The sequence below is a fragment of the Schistocerca nitens genome, chromosome 3 (genome assembly GCF_023898315.1).
Source record: "Schistocerca nitens isolate TAMUIC-IGC-003100 chromosome 3, iqSchNite1.1, whole genome shotgun sequence".
Lineage (NCBI taxonomy): Eukaryota > Metazoa > Arthropoda > Insecta > Orthoptera > Acrididae > Schistocerca > Schistocerca nitens.
In genome coordinates this window covers 887371440-887390673 of record NC_064616.1, presented here as the reverse complement: position 1 = coordinate 887390673, position 19234 = coordinate 887371440, and the positions used below count along the sequence as shown (strand labels likewise).

At 41.8% G+C, this 19234-nt stretch overlaps 1 protein-coding gene across 8 annotated transcripts in view; it reads right to left on the bottom strand.

The window, feature by feature from the left end:
* LOC126248937 (protein tipE) overlaps positions 1-17938 on the bottom strand; it is a 234590-nt gene extending 216652 nt beyond the window's left edge. For 3 of the 8 annotated variants that reach the window (XR_007545564.1, XM_049950449.1, XM_049950442.1), the window contains exon 1: positions 17789-17865. The gene's annotated coding sequence lies outside the window, so the exon portion shown is untranslated. The other 5 variants (XM_049950445.1, XM_049950444.1, XM_049950443.1 and 2 more) reach the window with 5 other exon arrangements.
* Between the last annotated feature and the right edge of the window lie 1296 nt (positions 17939-19234).

Sequence of the window (19234 nt, the reverse complement as noted above, 5' to 3'; positions counted from 1 at the left end):
ATGAGGCATACGTCTCTAGATTTGTGACTAAACAATGCTTCCGTGAGTATAACTGTACATTTTTAGTATTTCCTCGATTATCTGGTGCTGGATGAGTGGGAATCAATGTGCTTGATCAGAGATTTCTCTTGTATCCACGGACCCAACCAACTCGCGCACGCGCGCCCTGACCGTGACATCGCTGGCCACAGTTCCTGTCGCGGCCGTCGGCGTCTCAGGGCGTTACCGCCGACGGAAGAGGTCGCGCCATGGCTGAGCTCGGGTCCGCAGCGCCCTATGCCTTTTGCACATAAGGAGGAGCGCTGGCGCCGAGACGGACAGTCCATTGTCGATTGTCTATTGCTAGCCTTTCGTGGAGCTTATAGCGGAGCCATTGCAGTGTGATATTTGATATTGTATTCGACTAGGCTCGGACTACTCTTGGATATTACTTGGACTTGTATTACTGGTGCACGTTTCGTCAGAAATAAAGATAAGTTATCTCTTCATTCTAGCTGGCGCAATTCTTGTCATTAATTATTTTTCGGCCAACACACATAGCTACATCCTGGTCACTACCCACGCTTTATACAATTTGTGGTGGCTGCCCCAAAAGTACCGCTGAGGACCTTGGGTTTGGGAGCCGTCACAAAAATTTGAGGTTTTCTTTTCAAATAAGTTTTGAGTTATTTTGTGGTACTTCTGACTTCACCTTGGGGAAATAGTTGTACCTATATACGGTACAAAACAAGTTGTGAAGTATTTGTTGGTTCCATCAATGAAGGAATATCACACGGTCTTGTCAGCTGTTGCCGTGCTAAATACATTTTCATTTCAGCTAAACAAAAGGTAAATTTGCCATCCACAGTGCTTTCCTAGGCATGGCCCTATTGCTGTTGCCTTCCTCTGACCTTTGAACTGATATACCCAGTCATTTACAGTTTAATATAGACTCTGAGCCATGAAGCAACTTGACAGATAAAAATCGTAAGACTGGCCTTTAGATCTGTAGTTTGGCACTTTACATCTGAGCCACCCACGTACGTTCAGCTATGTTATTTATTCTGTTATTGAGATTTTACTCTAGTTGATTTCTGAGATGTAAGATTGAGAGGTGGCATGAGCCCCCTCTCATATTTCTATCTTACGATTTTCCTCTCTAATTGCATGCGGTGAAAAGATGCTATTCCTTCCCGCGCAGACTTCCCACACAGCGTCTCTCGTCACCCAGGTGGTCCGGTGACAGGCAGGCTCTGCTGATCTTGAAAGGGTAAGCCGACGGGTGTGAGGGAGTCGAGTGAATGCTTTCCAGACGCCGACATTGTCAAACGACACGCCCGCAGGGGCCTGAAGGTTCCGTTACTTTGCAGAAACTTAGCGAAAACACTTTGTGGCGGGCTACCAGCGAGGCGTGGGAATGACTTGTGTACCCAGACAGTTGTGGCGGGAAAATTCCCGCGCTTTCTGCAAAATAGTAACTGTGATTGGCTTGCTCAGGGCATAGCTCCGTGACGTAGCAAAATCAGCGCAGAAATTGGCGCCAAGAATCTCCATTGGTGGAATGGTAGTGCTCCAGCAATAGAGTGGAATTTTCCGCCGGTTTTCGAGTTGCTGATTGGAACGTTTAACCACGGCCACTGTCGACGTCGAAGCAACCAGCCATCGCCTCCGGTACGCCAGATCGTGTTCTTGCAGTTAAGAAGACAGTTTGGTAATGTATGTCCGCAGCACCGGCAGATAGGGATTTTCCTAGGTGTTAATCAGAGCTCAGCAGATCGCGCCTGTTCGTCTTTTTCTAACTTTGTTCTGCCTTGGGTGTTCATTGTCTGAATTCTCACTACTGTAGCAGCAATTAATGTTGGGTTGGCTGTGTGTTTCTCTTAAGATTTGAGTTGCAAGGAATTGGCTCCACATACCACTTCATCATAAATGTCACAATCTAGTTTAGGGACAACTTCACCTTCACAGCATTTATTTGAGTATCCAATTTGAGCCAATTTGATGTATTGTAAATGTTTCATGTGTTTTTGTTTATTATTTTGAGTTATAATAAATCATATTGTTATTTTGGACAGAACTTTCATTCTGTTAATTGGTAGAGCAACCCTATCATTTCTCACTACGTTAATGAAACTTTCCTGTATTTAACTTATTTATCAAATTAAATTATTGCAGGTCCCAAACTCTTTTCTACTCCACTTGCAGGGTCGATTACAGTCAGTTCGCATTTCTTTTTAATCCATGTGCAACAGCAAAAGTCAGAGTTAGAATAGGGGGGGCTTAGGGCATCCTTTATATATGAAGATTCTAGAAGAATTTAGTGTTAAATACACTGCTAGCCCCGGCACCTCGCATAAAATGGCGACCCTTAGCCTCGGATCTTTCCTGTGAATCACTGATAAGCTAACAGTATTCTTAGTAGGAACATTCAAATTCTTTTTCTCTATTTTTTTTAATAATTAATACCCAAGTTCTTTTTCTTGTAGTTCCGCGATTAGTTTTTAAGTAGCGGCGCATGATTACAGTTTTTGTTTTCAGTGAATTTTTTTTTTTTTTTGTTCATTGTTTTTTGTGTTTCGTTGATGTGGTGTCCATACCACATCTCACTTTGTCGGATTTGTGTGCGGATTCTGTACCACATCAAATTGTGCATGTAATTACAGCGTTGGAACAGCGTTGTTGAAATTTTATGTCTATGTGTAAAAATACAGGGAGTACATTATTTTTACTGTGTATTTTAGATAAATTTTGTTTCTCATGAATGATCACGAGAAGTAAGGCACGACTATTACTGAGCGAAGCTAAAACAAAAGTGGATACTATAATGGATAAGGGGCACGTTACTGACGGGGATAGGTTCGGAGATGAGATGGGCATATTTTAGCAGGACAGGACGACAGGGTCATTGATGAGGACGGTGATTTGGACGCGATCTTAGAGCAACGTCGCGACCGTGATTATGATAGTGAGGTAGAGGATGAAACAGAGACAGGCACACAGGTCGAGACGGCAGCAGAAGTTTATAATCAAACGAACGAGAGCAGACAGGGGCCAGCTCGGTCACGTCAGAGCTCTAGCGCCCAGGTGTCCAGAGTTACATCGCCCATATGTGACGAGGATAAAAAAGATGACATTAACCCAATACTGAGCTTCCTACGATCAATGAAAGAAGAAGATGAGAAACAGCGTAAGAAGGACACTCAGACTATAATTTCGCATATAGGGGAAATTCGTGGGGAATTACTAAGAATAAAGAAAAAATGTGGAGAAGCAAAACAAATGTCAGTGGTAGCACAAAAAGTAGCAGGCCTAGCCAAAAAGGCAGCAACAGAGGCAATGAAAATCGCAAAAGTAACTTCTCAACTTGCAGGTCGCTTGCGACGTGCGACACAAGCCCACGCAAAATCCCTAGCGTTCTTAAAAACTCAAGGTAATATTGCGGTTACGAATATCACGAAACGAATGAAAGAAGTAGAGAGTCGGATAGCAAAACTAGAGTGAAACGGGCACACGAGCACTGCGCGTTCGGATACCAATGATGGAGTACACAGAATTGTGTCTCCGAGGAAAAGCCCGCCGTGCTCTAGCCCAGTGACAGAGTGCAGAACTAACAAGGCACACGCAGAAACACCTAGTAAAAGCTCCAATAATTGTAGCCCACTTAGGAGAGTGAATTCGGAGTGCCACTTCCACTGTGATACAGATGTAGCACATGACAGTTATCAGCAAGATAGATCAGGACACTCAGCAGACGTGCAAGTATCGGAAACGAGTGACAACACCAGTGCGAGGATCGGACAGGATTTTGATCAGAATCACTTCCTGTCGATACTAAAATTCCAGAAGTTCAAAGATAATGGAGGGTCGATGCATGCGAAGAGCTGGGTGATGCAGTTTACAAATTCATTACCGTCGTCATGGCCTACCCAGGCAAAATTAGAATTCATGTGTGGACACATCGAAGGCCAAGCCGCGGAAAAGATGCGGGGTGTGGCAGCGACGTGTCGGACTTATCAGGAATTTGTTGGTGCATTCCTCCGGACCTACTGGTCAAAGGAAACGCAAGACAGGATTAAAGAGGAAGTAATATTTTGTCCTGAACTGGAAGTGTCCGGGCATAGGAGCGCAACCAAATTTTTTGATGATTTACTCAAGGAGAATCAGTTTTTAGATAGTCCATATAGCAACGGAGAAATCATTAAATTTTGCTTTTCCAAATTGCCAGTTAGGTACCAACAGACACTTGTCGGGAAGTGTGGATCTGACATAGAAGCATTCAAGAGTCTATTGCGCGAACTCGAAGTAGTCTTCGATAAACAAGACGCAAAGGACAGGAAGAAGGCACAAAATAACAAATACCACGGGCCAGCAAGGGAAGACGACAACAGATCGCATAATCGCACTGGTCAGTTAGGAAACCAGGGTTACGGAAATCAAGGTTACGCTATTCAAGGTTATGGAAACCAGAGACACGGAAACCAGAACGTCAGGGAACAGGGTCAATCTAGACAAGGAATATGGGACAGGAGGAATAACGAACGGCAAAGCGACCGTAATTGGAGAGGACGAAACCAAGGACAACAGGAGAACCAGGAGATTGAAACTAGACCCGCTAATCCTAATGCACGTCAGAGGAGGGGTAGTCTAACAAGGGATTGGCGCTAGTCCATAGGACTCCACCACATCTCTCACACAAAGAAGTTCGTGGAATAATAGTAGTGTAAGTGGTGTACATAGTAGAATAGGCAAATATATGAACCTTTCTTCAGGGAACAATAATCGTTGCATTAATACATTAAGATTGCTAAAGTATTAACACGCTGCGTTGTCTCGCATAAGAATTTACTGCTGCTATCCTTTTTGTTTATGTTCGCGTCTTCAAATGTCGATGGAGTAGGAGACACTACCTTTTCATGAGCAATGTTTTTGTCCTTTCCTGTCTGGTGTCCATGTTGAGGGATAATGATGAGTGAGGAGATGTCGCACAAACGGCGCATACAAGAACGTGCTCTTGGAAGCGTTCTGAGAAGTCGTGATACGCTCTAAAGCGGCCACAACCAGTTCGTGAGGCGTTCATACCAATGTTTGCAAGATTGTGGTATATTGCGTGATTTCGAGGATGAATATGCGCAGTATAGTTTTTACAGTGATGCGCCAGCATCGTTGTCTTGCAAGTCGGGGTGAACCTGTGAGCGTTTGACTCCAATGGTGCCCTAGACGGTAGAAATGCGGGCATAAAGCCTACCATGCCAATGTGCTGGTCGGGGATTTAGCATGCTGCTTGCGACTGTCACAGATGAATGACCAGGGACTTATACTTGGATATTCGTGACATACTGTGTAGCTGGCGTGTGGTGGGCGACTGAATCCTCAACAGGAACCAGTCTTGGCTTGGTCATATTACATTGCCTCTGGAAAGGTGCGCTTTCATTGCTAAAACTGCATCACATACAAAATTAAGTTCAACTATAAATTTATTGTCTTGTATAGCCATGGTTAACCCAGTCTCCGGAGTTTCAGTGAGGCGTAATGAAAACTCGGAGGTCATGTCGTACGGCGCGCACATCACTGTCGTCAATAGCGGCGAGCAGCGAGACATCTCAACGTAACAGGAATTATGTAAGAGTATTGTATAAGGTAAACGAGAAAATAAATAAATAAATAAAAATAGAGAAAAGGAGAGTACTATATACTAGGATAAGATAAACTTTAGGATTTAACAATAGCTAGATCCTTAATATTGTGGGGGTTTTCTACCATAAGTGTTTGGCGCGCGCCTGTTGGTATGCTATTTTTCAGGTCACCAAACCACAGACCCGAGATGGAGGGACGATGGGCGAGCGAAAGTAGAATAGCTGCATGTTCTTTATAGCACAGTAAAACTTCGACCTGCATAACAACATAATTTAATTAAAAGACATAGAATGTAGATCGTTGGCAAATGGTAGTTAATTCTTGAGCATGTCTACTGTCGATCTATATAATTAATAGTAATATTAGTGCGGGCCCGCACATTTAGTTGTTCATCCAATACATAGCATCAGTTGTCACACACCATATACAATAGTGAGATCGGTCTCTACACAAATATCAAGATAAATTATTTCCATGTCCAAATTAGATACACCAAGATTTTTGTTATAATGATAGCCATAGATTAATAACTATAAAAGTAAAATAAGAGTGTCTGAAATGACAGACCATCAATGTGTCGTTAGGTAAATTTATTATAACATAGAAGGTCATGGGAAAAAGTTAGGCATAAGATTTTTGTCAGAATTGTGCAGATGACGGGTATCGTGGCAATGCAGAGGCCAGCCGGAGCAAAAACAAGAGGTCTTCGGCTACCTGCAAGAAGGGGAGCGTCAGCGCACCACCTAACGAGAAGGGCACGGGAGTGTCCGGTCCTGCAAGCTGACAGTCACCGGGCCGTATACCTGAGGGATTAGGCGGGATCCTCGCCGGGCCACAAGCTAAAGTGAAGCTGGCCGTTGACACTGACACGCGACCCACATGCGACAGCCTGCTAGCTCTCCGGACGCGGCAGCCGTTTGGAGGGATTCCCTGCGGCAGACCACGTTGTCGTGAGTACACGAAGAAGATCACATATCGTGTCAGAACCTGCGCCTCATGTGCCTCAGGACAGAAAGGGATGCTATATACTCACCTGTTTGGGTTGTTACAACTCACTAGCATTGGCCGATCTGCATACACAAAGCAGTATCGTGCCACACTCTCTAACAAATGAATGGTCTCATTTCTAACTTCTCCTCTCTATTAGAGAGCAGTTGTAGCAGTCGTCGCTCATAGTTCGATCCTGTATGGATGACCTCACACACTTGTGGAGTCACTCCACGTGCCATCATCCCTCGTCGAACTGCAATATTGGGAAACGTGAAGTACTGTCCAGCGAGAGAAGAGACCTAGACTAGTGATGTATCCCAACAAGTAGACCTCAGAGACAATTAATCTACATGAGGAGAGCCTATCACTGTGTCTTCCTACCGTACTGCCGTGATCATATGCGTGGGTCTTGCTGCAATCTGAACAGAGTACTGCAGATGCTCCAGCACACCCTATTGCTGTTGCAACAACGTAGCAACAACACCCGACGTTTAGCCCTATGTGATGTCAGTACTGTGGCCCCATCCCAAAAGCCCCCCTCCGATGCTCAAGACATGGAACCACGTGCATCAATGCATATGACTCAACATACCAACCCCCTCAGAGAAACTAACGAATTTATGAAGTGCTTCGAATATTTCCAGCAATGTGATTTAGTACCTCATTCTCAGCACAGTCGTGAACATTGTGTAATGTGCAAGCACAACTTGACACCCCATGAATCTTGTTTTTTTTCCTAAATTTCTTTCTCTAATGTTGTTTTTGTAATGTATGTTATACCTTGTATGTGTTTGTGTTTTACACTGTAATTCTTATGTAAGTGATAGAGTAGGGCGCACAAATTACAAATTACTGTATTGTTCTCCACACCATGTTGTTTGTTTGTATTTTGTATTTATTGTTGTGTGTATGCAAACAGTGTGCCTGAAGTCGCCATAAACTGAAGCAGATACCACCACTGTCTTTGTGAATGGACCATGAATTCAGGGAACATTTTGTAAAGGTTATTCTTGCTGCAGGGAGACAGAATGAATCGGAGGTTGTAATTAGATTCTGAAAGCTCACAAAGAGATTGTTAACTTAAATAGTATCATGTGTGAGTGAGTTCAGGTTAGTTTAATGATTCAAATTGTTGTAACATCTTGGGCATTTAATTGCGGAGCACTTCAACTCTGATTGTAAAGAATAAATTGCTCCATATTTGGCTCACATATCCGGGCCATATTTAGAGAGTGAATGTCTGTGTGAATCGGTGTTTGGAAGGGGCTCCCTGGGTATGGATGTGTGATGTGAGTGTTATAGTTCCATATTAAGAAGGTGAAGTTGGCTACATCATAAATAATCCTACCTCTATGAGCTGCATTTTTCAGTTGCAGTAATTTTTTTTATAGAGTGCGGAATGTGGAGTCAGTTTGCAAGATTGTTCTTGGGCGATTGACTCACTACCTTGCTCCTAAGTGAGCCAACTGCTCACCAATTACAATATAAAATGGCGTAGGGGCTATGAGAGGTGGCATGAGCCCCTCTCATATTTCTATCTTACGATTTTCCTCTCTAATTGCATGTGGTGAAAAGTTGCTATTCCTTCACACGCGGACTTCCCACACAGTGTCTCTCGTCACCCAGGTGGTCCGGTGCCAGGCGGGCTCTGCTGATCTTGAAAGGGTAAGCCGACAGGCGTGAGGGAGTCGAGTGAACGCTTTCCAGACGCCAACATTGTCAAAAGACACGCCCGCAGGGGCCTGAAGTAGCGGCTGGGCTAGAGGTTCCGTTACTTTGCAGAAACTTAGCGAAAACACTTTCTGGCGGGCTACCAGCGAGGCGTGGGAATGACTTGTGTATCCAGGCAGTTGTGGCGGGAAAATTCCCGCGCTTTCTGCAAAATAGTAACTGTGATTGGCTTGCTCAGGGCATAGCTCCGTGACGTAGCAAAATCAGCGCAGAAATTGGCGCCAAGAATCTCCATTGGTGGAATGGTAGTGCTCCGGCAATAGAGTGGAGTTTTCCGCCGGTTTTCGAGTTGCTGGTTGGAAACGTTTAACCACGGCCACTGTCGTGGGGGCGGGAATGTTCTGTGTTCGGCCTGTATGGGTGCTCTAGAGAAGTCAGCTCTCGCCTTTCGGTCGGAGTAGGTTACAAGACTGAGCTCTCGCTGGTCTGGACAGCCTGCCTTCCGTTGGCTGTCTAATATACTTTTATTTAATTGTAACTATTTGACGAAGTTGCTGAAGTTCCGACTTCAACGTAACTTCCCGAGTACAGTTGGCAATTGAGCGTTCTGCGTACAAGCGGCCTATGTTGTCTGGTTTGAGCAGTTTGGCTAAAGTTGACTGTATCGGAGTTACAGTGTGACTTCGCTTGTTAAAATCAATCACTGTACCGTCAGTGATTGTGTGGCGAGCCTTCTTCGTCTCCCTCAGAGGCGCATTTTTATTGCTAGAAGTCTTTAGTCTGGAACAACCAGACCAGGATAATTAGTTTCAGGCTATACTCGCGACATTATCATCACCACGACGGGACGTCGAAGCAACCAGCCATCGCCTCCAGTACGCCAGATCGTGTTCTTGCAGTTAAGAAGACAGTTTGGTAATGTATGTCCGCAGCACCGGCAGATAGGGATTTTCCTAGGTGATAATCAGAGCTAAGCAGAGCGCGCCTGTTCGTCTTTTTCTTTGTTCTGTCTTGGGTGTTCATTGTCTGAATTCTCACTACTGTAGCAGCAATTAATGTTGGGTTGGTTGTGTGTTTCTCTTAAGATTTGAGTTGCAAGGAATTGGCTCCCCATACCACTTCGTCATGAATGTCACAATCTAGTTTAGGGACAACTTCACCTTCACAGCATTTATTTGAGTATCCAATTTGAGCCAATTTGATGTATTTTAAATGTTTCATGTGTTTTTGTTTATTATTTTGAGTTATAATAAATCATATTGTTATTTTGGACAGAACTTTCATTCCGTTAATCGGTAGAGCAACCCTATCATTTCTCACTACGTTAATGAAACTTTCCTGTATTTAACTTATTTATCAAATTAAATTATTGCAGATGCCAAACTCTTTTCTACTCCACTTGCAGGGTCGATTACAGTCAGATCGCGTTTCTTTTTAATCCATGTGCAACAGCAAAAGTTGGAGTTAGAATAGGGGGGGGCATTAGGGCATCCTTTACGAGGTGTGGCTAGAAAAAAACCGGACTAGTACTGGTGAAACAATAAAACGAATGCAATAAGGCTGAAAGTCGCGTGGCCTGTCACGTGACTCTCGCTCCGCCTACTGCTCGAGTTTCATCTGCCTCCTGCACTCAGTCTGCCCGTGGCGTCTGTTTTAAGTAGTTGACGTTTTGTCTGTGCGTCGGAAAATGTTGAGTGTACAGAAAGAACAGCGTGTTAACATCAAATTTTGTTTCAAACTAGGAAAATCTGCAAGTGAAACGTTTGTAATGTTACAACAAGTGTACGGCGATGATTGTTTATCGCGAACACAAGTGTTTGAGTGGTTTAAACGATTTAAAGATGGCCGCGAAGACACCAGTGATGCCACTCGCACTGGCAGACCATTGTCAGCAAAAACTGATGCAAACATTGAAAAAATCGGTAAACTTGTTCGACAAGATCGCCGTTTAACAATCAGAGTAGTGTCTGAGTTAACAGGAGTTGACAAGGAAAGTGTTAGGTAGATTCTTCATGAAAGTTTCAACATGAACAAAGTGTGTTCAAAAATGGTTCCAAAGTGTCTCACAATTGAACAGAAGGAACGCTGAAGAATGATTTGTTCTGACATCCTGGAAAACTTTGAAAGTGATCCCACCTTCTTACAAAATGTTATTACTTGCGATGAATCGTGGTTTTTTACTTACGATCCCGAAACTAAACGCCAATCGAAGAATTGGAAAACTCCTGGTTCTCCACGACAAAAAAAAGCCCGAATGTCAAAATCGAAATTCAAGGCAATTATGATTGTTTTTTTTTTTTTTTGACATCAAAGGGATTGTGCACATTGATTGGGTACCAGAGGGACAAACAGTGAATCAGCATTACTACATTAGCGTCCTGGCTACCCTACAATGCCCCAGCTCACAGTGCGTTGTCAGTGAAGACGTTTTTGGCAAAACACAACATTCCCATCTTAGATCATCCACCCTACTCACCTGATTTGGCCCCCTGTGACTTTTTTCTTTTCCCTAAAGTCAAGTCAGCTTTGAAAGGAACTAGATTTGAGACTGTTGAAGCAGTAAAAGAAAAAGCGACGGAAGTAATGTATGGACTTACCGAAAATGATCTGCAGCATTGCTATGAACAGTGGAAAATTCGTATGGAGCGGTGTAGAGACCGAGGAGGAGAGTACATTGAAGGAGATAACATGAAATTGTAAATAATTGTAAATAAATGTTTTTTCCAGCATCAGTCCGGTTTTTTTCTAGCCGCACCTCGTATATATGAAGATTCTAGAAGAATTTAGTGTTAAATACACTGCTAGCCCCGGCACCTTGCAAGATTCCATCTTGAGTCACCCGTAAGGGACGCTTCGTGATACCAAGTATCCGTGTGTGAGTTCTAGCGCGATAAACCGGTAAAGAGGAATATGTGCATGACTTTAACCTTAGAACACTGAAGAGGTGCAATGTTACGTTGTTACTAAACTATTGTATTTCACAACACCATATTTGATTCACAGGAAGTCATAATTTATAGTTTGTGCGGCAGTTCATTTCAAGTATAAGATCTCCAACGGTATGTCACATACAAAATAAGTACAAAATGTCCAGTTTTGTACTCTGTACCAACAAATGGCGGGAACCACAAATTAGTAACAACTGCAGTCGTAAACTTGAGGGAGGTTAGTAATCTAGCGTTAAACAAACGCCAGTATGTACCATGGTCAGACTGCTTTCATAGCATAGCGGTCAGCGCGCCTGACTGCTATGCGAAGAAGACGGGTTAAATTCCCGGAACTGCTAGGGATGTTTCCTTAGTAGGAGGACGGGAAAGGGGTCAAATCAGCCTTGTGAGGTCAGTTGATAGGCTACCTGAATGAAAAGTAGCGGCTTCAAGCTCTGTAAAACCTACAACGCTAGGAAGAGCAATGTGCAATCACTAGTCAGACACCATTCTCGTACATACCGCATCTGGATGACACCACACGGCAGAGGATGACACAGTGGTCAGTCGGCTTCGAAGACGGGAGGAAGTAAGATTGGGTTGAACGCTCCGTCGACATCGAGGCCATTAGAGACGGAGCACAAGCTTGGATTGAGGATGGGGAAGGAAAAAGGCCGTGCCATATCAAACGAAGTATCCCGGCATTTGTCACAGAAAACCTAAATCAGGATGGCCAGACGTGGCTTTGAACCGTTGTCCTCCCGAATGCGAGTCCATTTCGTTCGGTGTCGGCTTAGAGCGGTCCTCTGGGCCTGTTTGCGGATGTATGTATTTTTGATGTACCATATCACCACCAGCTGAACTGATCGTAGTGGGGTCAAGGGGGACACTAGTTATGGAGCCTGGTGGTGATTCCAGAACATGCCGGTTTCTGTCCCAGAATGTGTGAATGTTTTCATCTTTTCTGCTTTCTTGAGAGAGTGTTATCTTGCGTATTCCGATTTCGGAAAGCGTCCTTTACTTATTCCGTAGGTCAGTAGTCAGAGTGACTGGTTATTACGCGGAGAACCCGGGTTTAATTCCTGCTTCTGCTAGGGATTTTTCCTTGGTGGGAGAAGTGGAGAACAGGACGTACGCAGCCTCTTGATGCCAGCTGAGCAGCTACTTGAGTGAGAAGTACGACTCGAAGGGAAAAAAACCACACACACAGAAATTCTGGAAGAAATATGTGCTGACACCACGCTCCTCTTTGCCGCATCAGTCCAAATAATGCCATTTTCAGAGGATGATACGGCGGTCGGTTGGTTCCGACTGGCCTTTCTGGGTCAGAACACAGAGCTTTGCTTTGTCTTTACAGGGGACTCAAGATGGAATCTTACGATTCCGATATCGATTGCAGTGCAATTTCAGTACCGGAATAAATTCCACAGCGTAGGCAAAACATGGTTGGCCCAATAAATAAGTTGTAACGTGATTTTACTTCTGTGTTGAGCTGTAGGTGTTTCAATAGTTAGCTGATTAAGCCTTCTTAGATGCCAGAAGAATGCGAGAGGGAGAGGGACAAATCAATTAAAGTATTATGATATTGATGGCTGCTTTATTTTTTCTGTCGATTACTATCTTTCTGTAGGTCAATATCCAGTTGAATTGCAGCCACTCCGCATGTTCCTCGAACTCAAAATGAAGAAAGAAATAAGCTGTGACTTTTTAAAAGGAACCGTTAAATATGTCGTTTTGAGAGTTCTGTGGAACTAGAGAATAGAGGGACACCGCTATTAGCGGTTACGTGTCTAAGTCGTATATTCGTGCAACTTAACTTTGTGAGATACACTCAAGCTTAACGACTTTTTTGTACGTCACATCTATGACTATAACAGAGGAATTGTAACCATAGCAATCCAAAGCCAGGTTTTAAAAAGTTGTATTATTCTTGAATTTATTTATTGCGTATGGCTGGATGCCCCTAAACGAAAATTTCATACAGTTAGTTCGACATCAGTACGTTCGAGAGATTGATGAAGGAGATTAGGATCACAGACGAAAGACGGTTAATAAAAACATCCATACATTGACTCCTCATTATACCTTTGTAGTAATTTGTAGTTAAAAAGTGATTCGATAGTATATGCCCTGACTGAAAATGTATTGTATCTGTTACTCTGGGAAGATTCATGACACTTCCGAAATATTTTATAAATTTGTTACATATGAATACAAAAGACTTTTTGCGACTATATTTTACTGATAATTAAATGGGTGTTCGGTTAATCTGTTTATAATTAGTTAATGACTTTAACGTATGTATATTTATGATTCATGTGTCGTAATTAAGATACGCAATGAATTTCCAGTTCATAAGAGATTGCCTGTATGCCACTGCTTAAGGTGAATATGCGATCACAAAGGCGCGAGAAAGAAAACTGTCGCAGTGGCACTCTGCAGATGGAATTTACTTTACCACTTAGTAAAGGACAGAAAACAATTTGGATAAACATTTTCGCTACTTACGGAACTTATTTGAGTCTACATAAACAGTTATAGTTGGTTTTCATTAACTTCCTGCCACTCGTTACAAATTAATATGTCCCTTTTGGAAAAACCGATCACTAAATGAGTTATCAGCTTTAAGGTGTAAGAATTAGAGCCACTGTGGATAGGTGATTATTAGCGTGACGGATTCAGCTTCCATGGGAACGTCCAGTAGAGCGCACGTGCTTCCTGCGTCTGTGACGATGGGAAGTGGCTTCACGCTTACTAATGTGAAGTTCTGCAGACAGCTCCATGAACACAGTGTAGGTGAAGTAAGTTTTGCTCACACTGTATAATCCATCTTCCATTCATGAGGCGGAGTGGAAAAGGAAGTGTCATTTCCGACATGGACAAAAGTATGGGGACACTTCACACCAGATACTCATTAGAACATGCTTTCTTACTTAATGCTAATTTCCCCTTTCGAAAAAAGAATACAAATTTTCATCCGTTACCTTTAACCAACAAGTGACGACGTAGTCAGACAGATATTAATGCACTTAAAACATAGTGACCAAGAATGCAGAAAATTATTTGTTATTATGATATACGCCGTAGATGAAAAGGAAAAAATAATCTGGCTTTGATCGTGTAAAGTCATTTATTTTCCAGAATATACTTGGAAAAGTGCAATCAAATGAACATAAAGATTGGAAGTTTATTTTCGGGATGGGTTTGTGGTTTCGGCCGTGGTTTGGAGCCTACGTTAAACTGTAGGTCCGACATAAATTTATGGAAAAGTCAGCTCGAACGTCAGGGGTAAGGCAATGCATACCACCTCCAGCAAGACCATGCCTAGTGAAGCAGTCTACTACTCAAATCAATCTTCGAGCTGATGACAACATTACAATCTCATCCGAACCTATCATAGCAATATTAGAAAAACTGTAATAAATTTTTTCATTACATTAAATTTTGGAAACAATAGTTTATCTTTAAACTTCACAATGTACTTACTTTGGCACTGACCAGTAAATTTTATGCTCGGTGAATTTATTTTTTAAAAGTATCCTGATAAATTAATTGAGTTCACAAAACATAAAGTTTGTTAGACATGGAAGGAACACATCAAAAATGGCAGAAGCCTCAAGAGACAATATTTTAACTATGAAAAGTGTTTTACAACACAATAAATAATGAGATAAGTAATTCATTTTAGATGTAAATGAGCATCGTTGCAGTACGGACAATTACTCGTAGCTAAGATCTACTCAGTTGAAAGAACTATGTAGGGCATAATCATGTGTGCAAAAAAGAAAACAGGGATTGATGCGAATTAGGATAATTCCATTAACTGTAGAAGATTACTCTGACTTCAAAGAAGCTGCTGCACAATGTGTCAAGAGTTTTTGTTTACCGAAACGTTACAATTACATTTCATCGGTCAGGAAACAGAGGAGAAAAAACGAATCAGAACATTTGCACTTATTTTTAGACATTTTTATTTGTTCGTTTCCTGCTGCTAGTTATCAGCATTAAAAGGCTTTTTGTGCTCACTTAGTAGAGTTAGCCATTATTTTAAGGAACATATTCATAAAATGTAATTTTCTTGGTTCGAATTTAACAGGAAGAAACAAAACAGATTCTTATAAACATCGCATTTCGGCGACCAAAAGGGAAAACGGTGTTGTGTGTTTTTAGAGGTCTCAATTCTTCTCTCAATTCAGCCTTACACATATAAACCTGGTAAGTTATTGTGTTTTGGTCGAGATCAGACTGTAGTATGACATTGAAATTAGAAACAAGGAACTTAGGAACTTGAGATTCACAAGTACTGATAAGCCCATATGATGAAAGTGGTCATAAGGCAGTTGCCCACATTTAAAATTTATTCTGGGTTAGCATAAGTTTTGTCTGACCCACATAATTTAGAACTAACCTCTTAACTTCACATAGTCTCCACTAATTTAGTTTGAGAAACTCAGTTTCAGTTTTATAAATCAAAAAACGCACTATAAGCACACATATTGGACCATGATCTGCGGATGTCTGTGACTGCGAGATGACATCACGTGTGTCGTACATGGTAGGTGACGTTCTTTCTTTGTCTCTTATCGTCTCTGTTTATTACACCGTCTATAGCAGGACACAAGTAAGAAATCCTAAGCACCCGTATTTGAAGCAAATTTCTGTAAAATTACAGTTTTAAGTGCTTCCTGAACTAGTCTTCGACATACAAACGCCAACAGAATGAACATCTAAGACATATGCACAGCACAAAAATTATCTCCATTAGACATTTTGTCACAAATGAAAATAATTTTTTTCATATATGGGCCACAGAATGATTAGTAGCGGTACTTATTATAAAACAACAAAAATATATCATCTAGAAGTGATAAGTGTAGGAAAGGCGAATAAGAAAACAATATAAAATAGTACGTTATGCAATAGAATAGAGTGCAAGCCAATAAATAAATAAAGGAAGAGAAAAAAGAACTAAGTTAAATGCAAGGACACAACTTTGTGTGTTTCCTAACACACAGGTACAAAGAAAGAAAGTTTGATGGTTTAGTTTGTATAGGTTACTTACTCGTAAAATAGTGACTACAGCAACATGCACCTAACGTTAATTTTGCAGTAATACGAGAATTGCAGTATTCTAAATTGTCCAAAAAACTAATGATATAATCTTTATTTAAGAAAACCAAACCAAGCATAGCACTTCGTTAACAGAGTGTGAAATTTGTGTAGTGTTTAATCGTAATATAACTAACATTCATTATAGTAGCATTTACATTCTGTACACTGAACTGATTGATGGTGAGGTGCATGTTATAACATACAGATATGGAGCAGTCAGAAATCATAAAACTCTACATATCTGTAGGTTATTGGTGCTGAAATTGTATGTGATATTGATATTAATGAGGATAAGAAACAGTTATTTATTTAAAGCACAAGGGGATCATTTATGCATTCCCATTATAGTTGTTCCAGACGATTACAGGGCAGCCAATTAAAGAATAAGAAGAAAGTTCAACGGTAACCCTTAACGAAATACGACATCTACTGCTGGCCTCCCTAAGGTTTTTTGGTGTGATGTAATTATATTTAGTGTAGTATGCGCTTACAGCAAAATCTTTAATGTATAACAGTGCTGTGTAACAAAATCAGTGACAATAGCTGTTCACTGACGATAAAGCGTTATTTGTAGAAAATTGCATTACCTAGTCACCAAGTAGTACAGTGTCCTATTGCAGATATAGAAAAATAATGTAACTGACTACAGACGATAGTAAACAGGCGCTGTTTAGTTTTGTATTATATTTACATTCTCATATTAATAGATGCAAAGCAAGCTTAGTTATATTCATGCTTTTTCAAATGCAAATAATACTTTTCGGTGTTCAAAAAATGGTGGTGCTAAACCCTCGAATTTATACTTTTATGGTAACCCAAGAATTGTTAGGCAAAATCGATGGACAGAAACTGGACTCTTAGACAGCAACAGTAAATGATCCCTCAGACTGTCGACATTTCAGTAGAGAATAGCTCGCCGATTCGAAAAAGCCGAATACATTTTTCTCATTTTCTTTTTTACTTCAATGTTACTGGCATAAAGTTATAATTCTACACGAGTTCTTTCCGTGCGTCCCTCTGCAGATGTTACAAATTTTCGTTCCGTATTATCTACTGCAGCTTGCAGCACACAGGGAGCCGTACATTACTAATCATCATTCAAGCAAATATATTTTAAATGAAGCGGTGCAATGCAGGGGGTGTAATCCTATCATGCACGCATAGTTATAGCTTGGTTTTAAAAGAGCGAGTGGTAGTTTTTACTACGGTTGCTACAAAGGGAATGTAGTAGGTATATTGACTAAAGTACTTCATCGCTTGTGGGCTGCACCCAACGACTTCCGTTACCTCGTAAAGCTGCATCACGAAACTGTCTGAATAAACTGGAGAAACATATTTACAACGTAAGAAAAGATTATGGCAATACTGTAGTAAAATGTTTAAAGAAGCATTCTGTCGGAGGCTACGTAAGAGAGAGAGAAAATAGTAGTAGGCCTGTACGACTGTTATACTCAACCACTGATAACTGTAATTACGTGTAGGACAGAGATGTTGTGAGTAGACTGGCACACAACACAGAAGAGAACAAACCAGTAGTTACAGAGGGAGCAGGCGCGACTGAGAGCCACGGCAAGCTGGCGGTTTGCGGGGCGAATGCGTCGCCGCCGCCACGGCGCTGCCGGCAGCGCCACAGCTGCGCCACGCCGCCGGCTCGGCACGGCACGGACCGCCTCGCCGCCACCGCTCCCCTCACGACCGGCTCGGTACGGCTCAGCCGATCGTCCCACAACACCATCGATCTGCTGCCTCTGCACTTAACCTCTTTTTGCAAGAAAGCCGCGATGTCAGGTATCCTTCACTCGCTGCTCCTCCTAAGCCTATTACTCTTAAATGGCTCTTCGGGCTGCTCGTGGACCGCCTCTTTTCTTTTATGTACACTAGCGCCCGGGCTTATACGGAGTAGCGGATGGGCTGCTGGAAGACCGTCAAAGCCAGTGAGGCGCCAGATGCGATCGATGGATCACTTCGTCAAAGGGTGGCTCGTAAAATGTTTATTTTCACGCAGCGAAGTGAAGCAGGTAGCTACGAGGGTATTTCCACAAGTACGTAGAATTAACCAATTACTTTGTACAGCTATTAAGAATCGATATTATGTTTACTGGAATGTACAGTTAGAAAGCAACAATTTCCCCGTAGTGCAGGCCGGCCGAAGTGGACGTGCGGTTCTAAGCGCTACAGTCCGGAACCGCGTGACCGCTTCGGTCGCAGGTTCGAATCCTGCCTCGGGCATGGATGTGTGTGATGTCCTTAGGTTAGTTAGGTTTAAGTAGTTCTAAGTTCTAGGGGACTGATGACCACAGAAGTTAAGTCCCATAGTGCTCAGAGCCATTTGAACCTGTAGTGCATTTTCGGACTGTTTCAAACACAAATTACGCTTTAGTCAAGAAAAGTATACAAATAATCGTTAGTAAATTATGTATAAATTTATTAATCACCTAATAATGTTCAATTATTGCTATAGAATTAGAGCTACTTATTACTAACTTTACTATCAGACCAATCCATATCTTAGTTTTTAATGTTTCGTCTATAAACTGATGATAAATGTGTCAGGTCTGAATGATGATAAAATTATATGCAGACAGCAACAAGGAAACTCATTACTTTAAAATGACTACTGTTTCATCTATAAACCATGACTGTGAAAATAAGAGGAGTTGTCCTATATGTATCAGGGACCGATGGCCTTTTTAGTCTGGTCCCTTCAACCCCCACAAACCAACCAACCTATATGTATCACATATCAGTTAGTAGGATAATTGGTTATTGGTAGATCTTCAGCATGTTTGGGCTTATTAAAGTAAAGTCAGGAACCAAGGGAGCTTGTTTACATAGTAATATCAATATATAACAGATACCTTATTCAGTTACCATATACAAATGAAACCAACAAAATTCGCAATTACACATTTACAGGATGT